The following is an 11,749-nucleotide window of genomic DNA, read 5'->3' as shown; positions in this document are numbered from 1 at the left end:
AAAAGAAATATAGAAATGTCAAACTTAAACCACACCTTTAAGCAAAGAGGGTAAACAGAAATCAACAGTGTTCAACTCTACAACAGAATAAACTTTGCTCTGGCAGCCACAGAACTTTCTTAAAAATAGACCATAGAGCTTTCTTAAATTAATATAGTTTTCAATATTATACCATATATAATTATTACCAAACCACTGTGCAATAAAAGTACATAGAAATAGTAAGAGAAACCACAAGATCATTACAAACACAGAGAGATTAAATAATTATACTATGAGTAGTGAGTATGACATAGGAAAAATTCACAGATAACAGTAAACAGTTCCTAGAATTAAGTAATACAGCAGTACAATAAATCAAAACTTGTACAGAAAAAATGAAAACAAGCTTAAGAGTTAAATATATTGCTGTGAATGTCTACATTGGAAAATAGAGAGGCTCCCAAAACATAAACCAATGATGAATATCAATGTCCTAGAGAAACAAGAATAATCCATATTTGATTTTAGAAAAAGAAAGACAAATATAAATGAGTAGAAATTAATAAGGTTTATTTAAAAAGAAATACAAAGAAAGAATGATGAAGTGTTTCATAAAGAAATAGACAAACCCTTAGCCAAACTCATCAAAATAAGTACAGATCCAAATGAATATAATTAGAAATGAAAAAGATGCAATCATGTTAATAAACTACTAAAATCTGAAATATTTTCAGTAACAACTTTGAAAACCTGTGGTTTGATAAATTTGCAAATATAGAAGAAACAGATTCCTAGACACATGCAAATTACCAAAACTGAACCAAAAAGATATAAAAACTTTGAATAGTCTAATAACAGACAATGAAATCCAGACAGTAATATAAAAAGTACCCAGGAACCAACAGCTGAGTACTGAAATCTAGAAGTTCAGGAAATATCCATTGGCAATACTCCTGAAACCTGTTGAGCAAATTGAAAGGGAAGGACTACTTCCAAACTCATATTTAGATACCATCATAATCTTGATTCCAAAACCAGAAAAGAATTCAATTGAAAAACAGAAAATGATAGGTCAATCTCTTCAAAAATCTTCACCCAGATACCGGAAAACAGCATGCAAAAATTATCAAGATCATGCATTATGACTAAGAAGGCTTTATTCAGGAATGCAAGATGGCTCAGCATATGAAAATCAATCAATTTGAAACATCACATAAACAAAATCAAGAACTAGAATCATATGGTCATCTTAACAGATGCAAAGCATTTGACAACACACAATATTTATGTATTAAAAATAATTCCTTAAAGAAAACAAGTACAGAATGAATGACTTTGGGCCAGTCAAGTAGCTCATCTGATTAAAGGGCCTGCAAGCAGGCGCAGGGGCTGGAGTTCAATCCCTTGGCTGGCCTGTCATGTTGGCCCTGCCCCCAGGGTGTGCTGAACAGTGATTGAGACTAGGTGTGGTGGCATGCACCCGTAATCTTAGCACTTGGGAGACCATAAACAGGAGAAGTTTTTGCATGTCAAAAGAAATTACCAACAAAGTGAAAACACCACATACAAATTCCAAAAAAATCTTGACAAATAAGTACTCAGACAAAGGTCTGTCTTCTAGAATTTATAAAGAACTAAAAAACACTAGGGCTCCAAAATTTAAAGACCCACTCCAGGAATGGGCATCTGAGATGAACACACAATTCTCAGAGGATGAAATTAAAGAAATGAATAAATATATGAAAAAATGCTCCACATCACTAGCCATCCATGAAATACAAATTAAAACAACACTGAGATATCATCTCACTCCAGAAAGAATAGCTATCATAAAGAAATCAACCAACCACAAATGTTGGAGAGGTTGTGGGGAAAAATGAACCCTTCTCCACTGCTGGTGAGAATGTAGACTGATACAACTGTTATGGAAATCAGTGTGGAGACTCCTTAGAAAAGTAGGACTGAAAATCCCACTTAAACCAGCTATTCCTCTACAGGGAATTTTCCCAGAGGATTTAAAAACATCATATCATAGTGATATATGTATACCTATGTTTATAGCAGCACAATTTTTTTAAATTAATTAATTAATTTATTTTGTGTGTGTGTGTGGCCAGCTCAGCCCACCATGGGGCAGGGCTGGCTGGCATGTGGTGCTGGGGGATTGAACCGTGGTCCCTGTGCTTTGCTTAGCTTAGCTTTTTCTAAGTGGGTGCTTTAGACCACTGAGCCATCTCACCAGCCCCGAGCAGCACAATTTGTGATAGGCAATTCTTGGAAACAGGAGAATCATTATGAGTCCGATCTAGTAGTGAGACCCTGAACAACCTATACACCCTTCCCTAAAATGCAAAAAAAAAAAAAAAAAAAAAAAAAAAAGAGAAAGAAAAGACATTATCTCAATCTGACAAAACCATTTTTGACAAATCTCTTGTCAACAATATGTTAAATGGGGAAAAGCTAAAAATTTCCTCTAAAATTAAGAATAAGACAATGATATCCACTATTACCATTCTTGGTCAATGTAATACTTGAAACTTTAGCCAGCGGTATCAGGCATCAAAAGCAGAAAGAAGGGAAACTTATGGAAAAGGAAAAACTCAAGCTATTGTTTTTCATAGATGACATGATTTGTAAAGAGTACTCTGCAATTCTATACAAAGGCTTCTAAAACTGATAAACAAATTCACTAAAGTATCAGAATACAAAAACAGTTCACAAAAATAATGCTAACATATATCAATCATGAGATCACTGAGAAAAGGGGAAAACAATGACTTTGTAAATAACTTTAGGAAAAATTTCAATTAAATTGAATCAAAGACCTAAATGTTAAAACCAAAAAAGCACCCATTCTGCTGGAAGATAAAATATGTGAAAGCATAAAACATCTAAAAGCATAGGCATAGGTGAAAAATTTTCCAAATAAAACCCTGTTGAACAAGATGAAAGATCCCTAATCGACAAATTGTGAGCACATATCAAATTTTAAAAACATCTGCACAATAAATGAAACAACCAATAAAGCACAGAGAATATAGAATGGGAAAAAAGTTTGCCACATACTTCTCAGGTAGAAGACTAATATCTGAAATACAGAAAGAAAAATAAATAGGTGTAGTCCTCAAAATAAAATATTGGCAATTAAAGTGAATAGACACATCTCAAAAGTCTGAATGACTATTCAATATGCAAAATGAGCTCTAACATTTCCAGCCATTTGAGAAATACAAACTTAAAATAAAACTGAGATTCTACATCTCCTCTCCTCTTTCCTTGCACCTGAACTGCCAGCCAGTGGGTTGTGCCACCTACCATCAGGGGGCTCTTCTCTCATCAGCTTGCTGGCCTACATGTTTTACTAATCTTCTAGACATCTCTTCCTCTTAAGCCAGTCAAGTTGACAATCATGATTAGCTATCACAAAACTCTGATATATTGCTATCCAGATTTCTTTGTTTACCATGTATTAAATGGTATCTGAGGGCCAGCCAAATAACTCAGTGGATTAGAGTACCTGCTGCTGAAAAACCCAGGGACCAGGGTTTGATCCCTGCCCCCAGGGTGCGCTGAGACAGAAATTGAGACTGAGTTTGGTGGTGCAAGCCTGTAATCCCAGTGCTTGGTAGGCTGAGCACAGGCTGAGCACAGGCGGACCACTATGTACATCTTGTACTAAGCACATAAAATAATAATAATAATAATAATAAAAAATTATATCTGAAGTCTTGAGAAATAATGGATCTAAGGGGAACTAGATCTATCAATTTGCTAGGCATGTCATTCAAAGTTCTTTAATGTGCTTTCTCATTTGGAAAAGCTTACTGTAGTAAATGATTAATACATTCTTTTAAGCAATCTATACAAGGAATGAATGAGAGAGTTATATTAATCTGTTACTACAGCTGATAGTACAAATTATTGCTCTTAATATGCTCTTAATATATCATTGTTGAGATTATTAATTCATGACCTTCATGTAGCATTCTGTGATTAATTACTTGCTATTTCCAAAGACTGGACACATATGCAACTATTTCCATTGAAATTGCTTCTATCTGATGGCTTATTATAATTATTTTATAATTGATCATTTTTGTAATGCCTTCTCTCTTAAGCTGGGCCTGTAGGTATATTTGTGTAAACTATGTGCCTCTCATAATAATATATGGATAAAGCAGGAAGGTTGCAAAGATACTTGCTGGCACAAAGAGATTTTGACACTTGAATAGACAAGACAAAAAAAAATGTATGTAAAGGGAAAACAAAACTATTCATTTCTCATTTACTCCACCAATAATGATAGCACAGGGGTAAAATACGTCCATTCCATTTTTTCTAATGCAATTATGAAATTATGTAGTTTAGCATAATAGTATCTGGCTGTATATCTCAGTAGCTGTGCATGGGTTGTACAGGAAGCAGTTTCTGTGTTCACCCACTTGGTACAATAAACAGCAAATTGTGTGCACCTGTACAAGTGTCAAATTAAGATTTTTTTCCCACATAATATTCCACATACCATTTTTGCAATTATTTCCATGAGCATTACGGAGGGTAAAGTACACCCATATCATTCTTCAGTTTTGCAAACATCTAGTGTCCCATAATTAAATCCAGGTGTGGCTCACAGTAGCTGTGCGGGGAGGGGGAACAGACACCTACCTGTGCATCTATCCATTTAGCAGACAAAAGGCAAACTGTACAGGAGCTCCAAAACAACAACAGAGGTTTTTCCCATGAAATCCTTATTGTTAAATTTCTTACATTTGGAATTTGTTTTAAAAGTTTTCCTTTGATTTCTCTTGTAGAACTAACCCAATTCAAGTAGGATGGCACATGAAAAACAAAGGTTTAGAGAAAGTTGAAAGTGAGTTTCAGGTGACTCATGCATGGATGATGATAATGTTGATGGTGATGGTGGCAGTGGTGGCGGTGTGGATGATGAAGTTATCCATGTGAGCCAAAGTTCCTGTGACAGTGACTAGTGTAAGAATCAACCAATATAGACAAAGGGAATAAAGATAGGCAAGTTTAGTTGAAATAGTACAAAATGGTCATACAAAAAAGTGGAATGATCCAACGTCAGCACTAGGGTCCAAAAATATAATGAAGACCAGGGGTGAACCCTATTGGGACAGAATAACAGCACTACCGTTCAATGTTGGAAATTGTTTACAACAGGCTGTATACTGTAGAATGTTGTCAAATATACAAATGATGAAATACAAGTGAAACATTCTGTATGCACCAAGAGTTGTACTAAAAATGTGTTTATTATGTCATCTCACTAGCTGAACTGAAAGTATGTATAGGTCCGCTGCACTTAGAAGGAATTCTCATAGTAATCACAGGAATGTAAAAGACTGATGATGAAGTGATAGGTGTGGGCTTCGGGTTTGTAGAATAAGAGTGATACTGAGTAAATTTGGTTTCCTTCAAAATTTCCCGAGGTTGGATGACAAAACCACCCACCAATAAAGAAAAAGAACTGTAATCTGGTTGTTGTCTACTAATTGAGAGCTTTATATCTAAATGCCAAGCAATTTACATACTATCTAAGTACTTGAATATTGAACATCTTGCAGAATTTTGTGGTCATTGTAGTTTTAGGCAATATATGCCAATGGAAAACTTTCAAATATAAACCTATATTCCCTGCTAGATTCAAAGAAATATTATCCTTTCAATTTAGAAATTTATCTTGCCACTCAGCCACTGGATATTTATTCAGAGAATAGTAAAACAAATGATGCTGTGAACAGACTTGTTGCTCCCATCTCTCAAACTAATGAGAAGGTGACATTTGACAACTGGTTTACCATTTTCCAATTGGTGTTACATTTATAACAGAACATAAGTTGCCAATGTAGCAACTGAATGAAAAGACAAATCATTAGCAGAAATTCCTAATGAAATGTAACAATTTCAAAACACAGAAGTATAACCTTTGGATTTCAGAAAGACATAACATTGGCCTCCTTTCTGGCAAAGAAAAACCGATACTGCTGATGTGCACACTGCGCTACTGCAGCACTGTGTCACTGACAGAGAAATCTTGGCAAAACAGAACCTAGAGGTGGTAACTCTTTACAACAAAAACAGCCTTAGTAGATGTTGTTGATAAATTATGCAGCAACATATGATATCACTTGAAACACAAAGCACCGGCCAATGGTTATGTTTTATTCAATACTAAACATGTGTAGCATAAATGACATCTTAGTTTGCGAAGAAACTATCAAGTGGAAAATATCACAGAGAAATTGTCTTAGAGGATCAGGAATAGAATTAATAAGAGATAATGACAACAGAAGGAGAACAAACTGTTTCTGTCCAGGGAAGTACAGAAAACAATTGTGGAGTCACTGGTGAGCTGACAGAGGAACAGGCATGTGCAACACCACAAAGAAAAAACCAAGATGCCAACTGTGCCCTAGAAAAGGACAGGATATATACATTATATGTAAGCAATACAGGTATACTGCCCAAGACCTACATGAAGACTGCCTTGGATGTAACAGTTGAAGCAAAGTCTATGTGATAGAATTTTGTTTCCATTTTCATTATAATTCATGTGTTTATTTCTGATGTTATCTTTTAGGCTTTTATGCAAGTAAAGAGCTGATGTCAAAACATTGATGTCTATTCTAAACACTCATGACCTATTGTATTTTATTGCTATCTTATTTTTCTGCTAAATGCATGTGGTACAACATAGTAAGAAACTCCTGCCAAAAGAGGAAGACAAAAGAGCTGACAAAAAAGCGCCTGCCACACATAGAACAAAACTATGGACATGTGCTCTCAGTGTAAGCAACACTTACGTATGGGACGTGTCATGTGTGAAGGTCACCTGGGCTGTGACAAATGAAGCAAAGATTAATTTTGTTGTAGAACTCTATTAGCATTTTCACTGTAGTTTATAGAGGGGTTTATTTATGTTGTTATTCTTTGGGTTTTTTAAAATAAACATTTGATGTTGAAAACTTCGTTATTTATTCTAATTGTGCAATATGTATTGAGAATTTGACACTTTCTTTTACTGATATTTCATATTCCTATAAACTACATGTTCCATAATAAGAACTTCCTGACAAAACAGGAAGATCAGTGCAATTTCAAGTATGTCTTATGAAAACGACCGGAAAGCAAAAGGCATGTGCTGTCATTGTAAGTGGTCCGTGTGTCTGGAATCTGATATTATCTGCAAAAACTGTCCTAGGTGTGATAAGTCAAGTAAAGATCATTTCTGTTATAGAATTCTGTTGGCACTTTCATTGCAGTTTATAGAGAAATTTGTATCCATTGTTATATTTTAGACTTTGTAAACAAAAAATATCCGTTGTTGAAAATTTTCATTTTGATGCTTATTTGTAAACACACAGAAATATTTAAAAATTCAATATTTCATTTTTTGATATTTTTCCTTTTAAATACACTTAAAACTGACCAAATTAAAATTAATAATGCATCAATAGAAGTACTTTTTAATAAGTAAATGTGGTGTGCTTCTCCACCTCAACATTTGTTTAATGCCTTAGTACCTGCTGTGTGCTAGTTTATAGGTATACATTCACACATAAACAGGTAAATCTGTTGTTTTATTGTGAAAAGTTGTTGAATTCTGATGCAAAAGTTCCAGATTGGCTTAATGATAAGCTTTTTTTTTTTTGGATAAGTGTCCATTATATCTCACCAATGTCATACGTGGTCCCAATGCAAGGTCTCAATACTGGTGATTTACAAGTTGAAAACTTCACAATGTGTATACTAGGAATGATTAATGGCCCCTTTCCAACAATCACCAGAAAAAGCTGTGAATAATAACCATGCTCACATGAAATACAAGAAAATAACTGAGAAAGTAAGAGCCACAGAGCACAACCAGCACTGTCATATCTATTTTTGTAATTTGAAGACTATCCAAATCACACAAATGAATATATGTTTTTCTAATTATTTACACTTCTGATTCCAAAAAGCCACTGTTTTAAATGATATGATTAAAACCTGAGAAAGTAGTTAACATGTTCAAGTATTACAGGGCTTCTAAATACATTAAGAATCAGCATTACTCAATTTCAGCATATTGCTTCTTGCTACTAAAGACATAGGCTATTTTGAAATATGTCCAAAGAACATATTTAAAAGCAATTCTGTTGCTTTTATGGAAAAAATGTTCGCTTTTGGCTTTATATAAAATTTGAACTAGTATTTCTTATTAAAATGAAGAGATTCAAATCTTGGTATGCATGGAACAACCCAGAGTGTTTCATTTCTCCAGGACTCAGATTTACATCAGAGAGAACACTGTTTGAAAGAGTGATTTTGATTAGACCTTAAGAGCAAAAAACATTCCTGCATCTCTGTTTGCACCTGTACTTACGTTGACTTTTGCATTTGTATTTATATTAAAATTCATAGGCTCTCCTATTTGTCTTCCTCTAGCACAAGGAACTCCATAATCACTGGAACTTTCTTTTTATAAGGGGAACAGAAACAAATAGTATAGACATAGCAACATTCAAAATTGAGAGAGTTGCCCTGAGAACTCCATACTTGATACGGAGGAAGAAATCAAGTATTAAAACCAGGCTCTTTGGTGTCCACAAAGACAATTAAAATCGTCAGAGGAATTCTATAATGAAGGTCATCTCTCCTTTCCATATTAATTGGGAAGGTTGATTATATTTGTGTCTAGCAAGTATATTCATCGATAAGTAAATGATTTTGTTTAAACCAATCACCACTGAATACATTGTTTAATAAAATAGTTATTATATAGAAGATGCTGTAATAGGAAATGGGCTCTGAACTCGTGAATGTACAATTTAGCTGATAATCAGATCTGTACATTGATATTAATTACAAGTAGTCTGCACATGCTAATTAATGAATAGATAGCTAGATTCTAAATATAACTGTCACCTGTCATCAGAAGAAATAGAAAAGATTCCTGTCTGTCTGCCTGTGTCTGTCTGTCTGTCTGTCTGTCTGTCTGTCTGTCTGTCTCTCCTTTTATTATACATTTTACTAAAATAGTGACTGAGAACAGGAGTCTGCCTGTGAGCCTGTGTTTTATAAACATGCACACATAACTCTGATGACAGTTGAGTTTAAGAAACACTGCCCTATGACAACATATCGTATAAGAGTATTTGCAGTAGTTAGAATGGGTAGAAAAGTGACCATTTGGAAAATAGATTTTGAAATTTTCCATGAACCACATACATATTGGTAAGACAGTAAGGAAATGGGAAGACCATTTAGGATTAGAACAAAGAAAGAGGCCAATAAACAAAACTAAAATGTGGTAAGGATACCTGGTGTGACTGGAGCAGAGAAATATGCTAAGAGGATGAGCACACATTAAAAAGTTAGGTTAGGAAAGATCGTAGAGAATTTTGGATTCTAAGTTAAGACTCTGGGAAAAAGGGTTTCACTTAGTTGCTGGGAGTAGCCTCAGCTTGCCCTCCTTCTGCCTCAGCCTCCTGAGTAGCTGGGATTGATTACCCCCATGTGCCACAAGGCTAGTTGTATTCTTCACATTTTTAACACAATGACGCTGTGAGTCTTTAAGATTGATTGAGAATGCACATATTTGATTAGGTAACCAAAAATGTTGGGTGCAAATTTTGAGACTGAAAACATAGCTCAGTGGTAAAGTACTTACCTACCTCAGGGAGGCCTTGGGTTATATCTCCAGCACTGAAACAGAAGTATACAGGGTTCAGTGGGTATTCTGTGGGTGGTGATTTTGATACACATTTTCTCTGTAAAGTCATTTCCATTCAGCTTGTGTCTCTTGAAGATGAAATAAAAGGAGAGTACCTGTTAAAAAAGTTTTCAAGCTCCTTTCTTTGTTCCTTTCTACCTCTTGTGCTGTGCTGGCAACTGAAATGTTTTCATTATTGACTTACCTGTGTTGTTTTCAGAATTAGTGGTCAAATCTCAAATATTTCATGCTAAGCACATTGCTAAACAAATAACTTCACAAAATTTAATTTCCTCCCCTTAAATTGTAAAATTTTGTGATAAAAGATTAGAAGAAATTGTCAAATATTTCTGTTCAAATACTATTTATGATGTCATGGTGTGTGCTTGTAAATCCTAGCACTCCAGCAGGCTGATGCAGGAGGATCACAAGTTTGATGGTCCTTATGAAGTTAGCAACTTAGTAAGACTCTGACTCAAAAGAAAAAAATGAAAGTGATTGGGGATATATGTAGCTCATTGTGAAAGCCCTCGGCTCATTCCCAGTATGCCTTACAAAGTTGTTTACTTAAAGCAAAAATTGATAATAATATATTAAAAGTAAGTTGTGTTTTGTAAACATGCACAAATAGCTTTGATGACAATTGAGTTTAAGAAACACTGCCCTATGACAACATGTAAGAGTGTTTGCAGTAGTTAGAATGGGTAGAAAAGTGACCATTTGGAAAATAGATTTTGAAATTTTCCATGAGCCACGTACACATTGGTAAGATATTTCTTAGATATTTGTTAATGTTCCACATTAGTTACATTTTAACAGGAGTCACATGTTTATAGAAATGAAAAAATAAAATATTACAGCAAGTATACGATGTCCAAGTGAGACCGAGCGATCTGTACCCCCAGGCAAGAATATAGAGAAAGCTTAATCCAGGTGTTGAAATACTTCCATTCTGAGGACTCTGCTTCAAATATTCCCCCTTCATTTATGTTTTCCTCTCATCTCCGTCTGAGCTCCTACACCCTTCAAACCACGTTTAACTTCTGTGCATTTGCTCATTCCAAATCCTGAGCTCCCTGGGAGTCTAAAGGGCAGGTCAGCTTCTCTTTAAGCAATTGCAGATAGTAAAATTTCGCCAAAACCAATGATCATTTTTCTGCCCATTTTCTATCATGTATTTGCTTATCTATAGTAACATACTTTTTTCTTTGGGATGTATACTTTAGTTCTTTTTTTTTTTTTTCCTAATATCAATGGAGTTCCTGAAAGAAGCAGAAAAAAATTATATACAAACTACCTTAACAGAGTATCTCTGATAATTTTCACTGCACATTTTATAGAATTGTCCACATGATTTCTAGAGACTTAGGTAAAGATTATGGAATCAGTTTATGGATTATGGAATTTCAGAATATGTTTCCTGTCTTCTACCTAATATTCTTCCATATATTATTTTGTTAGGTTTTCAGAGGTTGAGTCCTGAATATTTTTAAGTCATTCCCAAGTAGCTTCCTTCTATTTGTTATTGGTGATTTCATTACTATCTTGTACTCTTTTGAAGGGTGTCTCTATTCTAGAAAATACAATTCCAATCCTGCATTGAAGTCTAATCACAAATAAAGAAGTTTTGTGTGTTACACCCTGGATTTACATAAAGTCACAAAATGACACTGAAACTATTTTTCTCAGCAGTTAGGTTCAGCAGTTGTCCCACCTTTAGGAGGGGAAAATGAACTAAAAAAGAAAGTAATTCTTATATTTGGGTCCTACTTTAGAGAGATATAGGTATTACAGAGATGATAAAAAAATAAGAATTTTGCTTCCTTCAATTTGTAGAAACATGACCTATAATCAGCTTTTTGAGGTTTTTCTTTTTGCTTTGTTATATTTTTATGCATTTTAATGCATTTTGAAGGAACCATTGTGTGAAATCACTGTTTTCTTTTATTTTTTATTACTATTATAATTATATTTTGCTTATATTCATTAACAGTAACATAAACCTATTAGGCCTGTATACCAGCCCCAACTAGACAAGTTAGTTTTTTT

This window comes from Octodon degus, unplaced genomic scaffold (assembly GCF_000260255.1).
Source record: "Octodon degus isolate 3935 unplaced genomic scaffold, OctDeg1.0 scaffold00001, whole genome shotgun sequence".
In the NCBI taxonomy this organism is placed as follows: Eukaryota; Metazoa; Chordata; class Mammalia; order Rodentia; family Octodontidae; genus Octodon; species Octodon degus.
Note: the sequence above shows the minus strand (reverse complement) of the source record.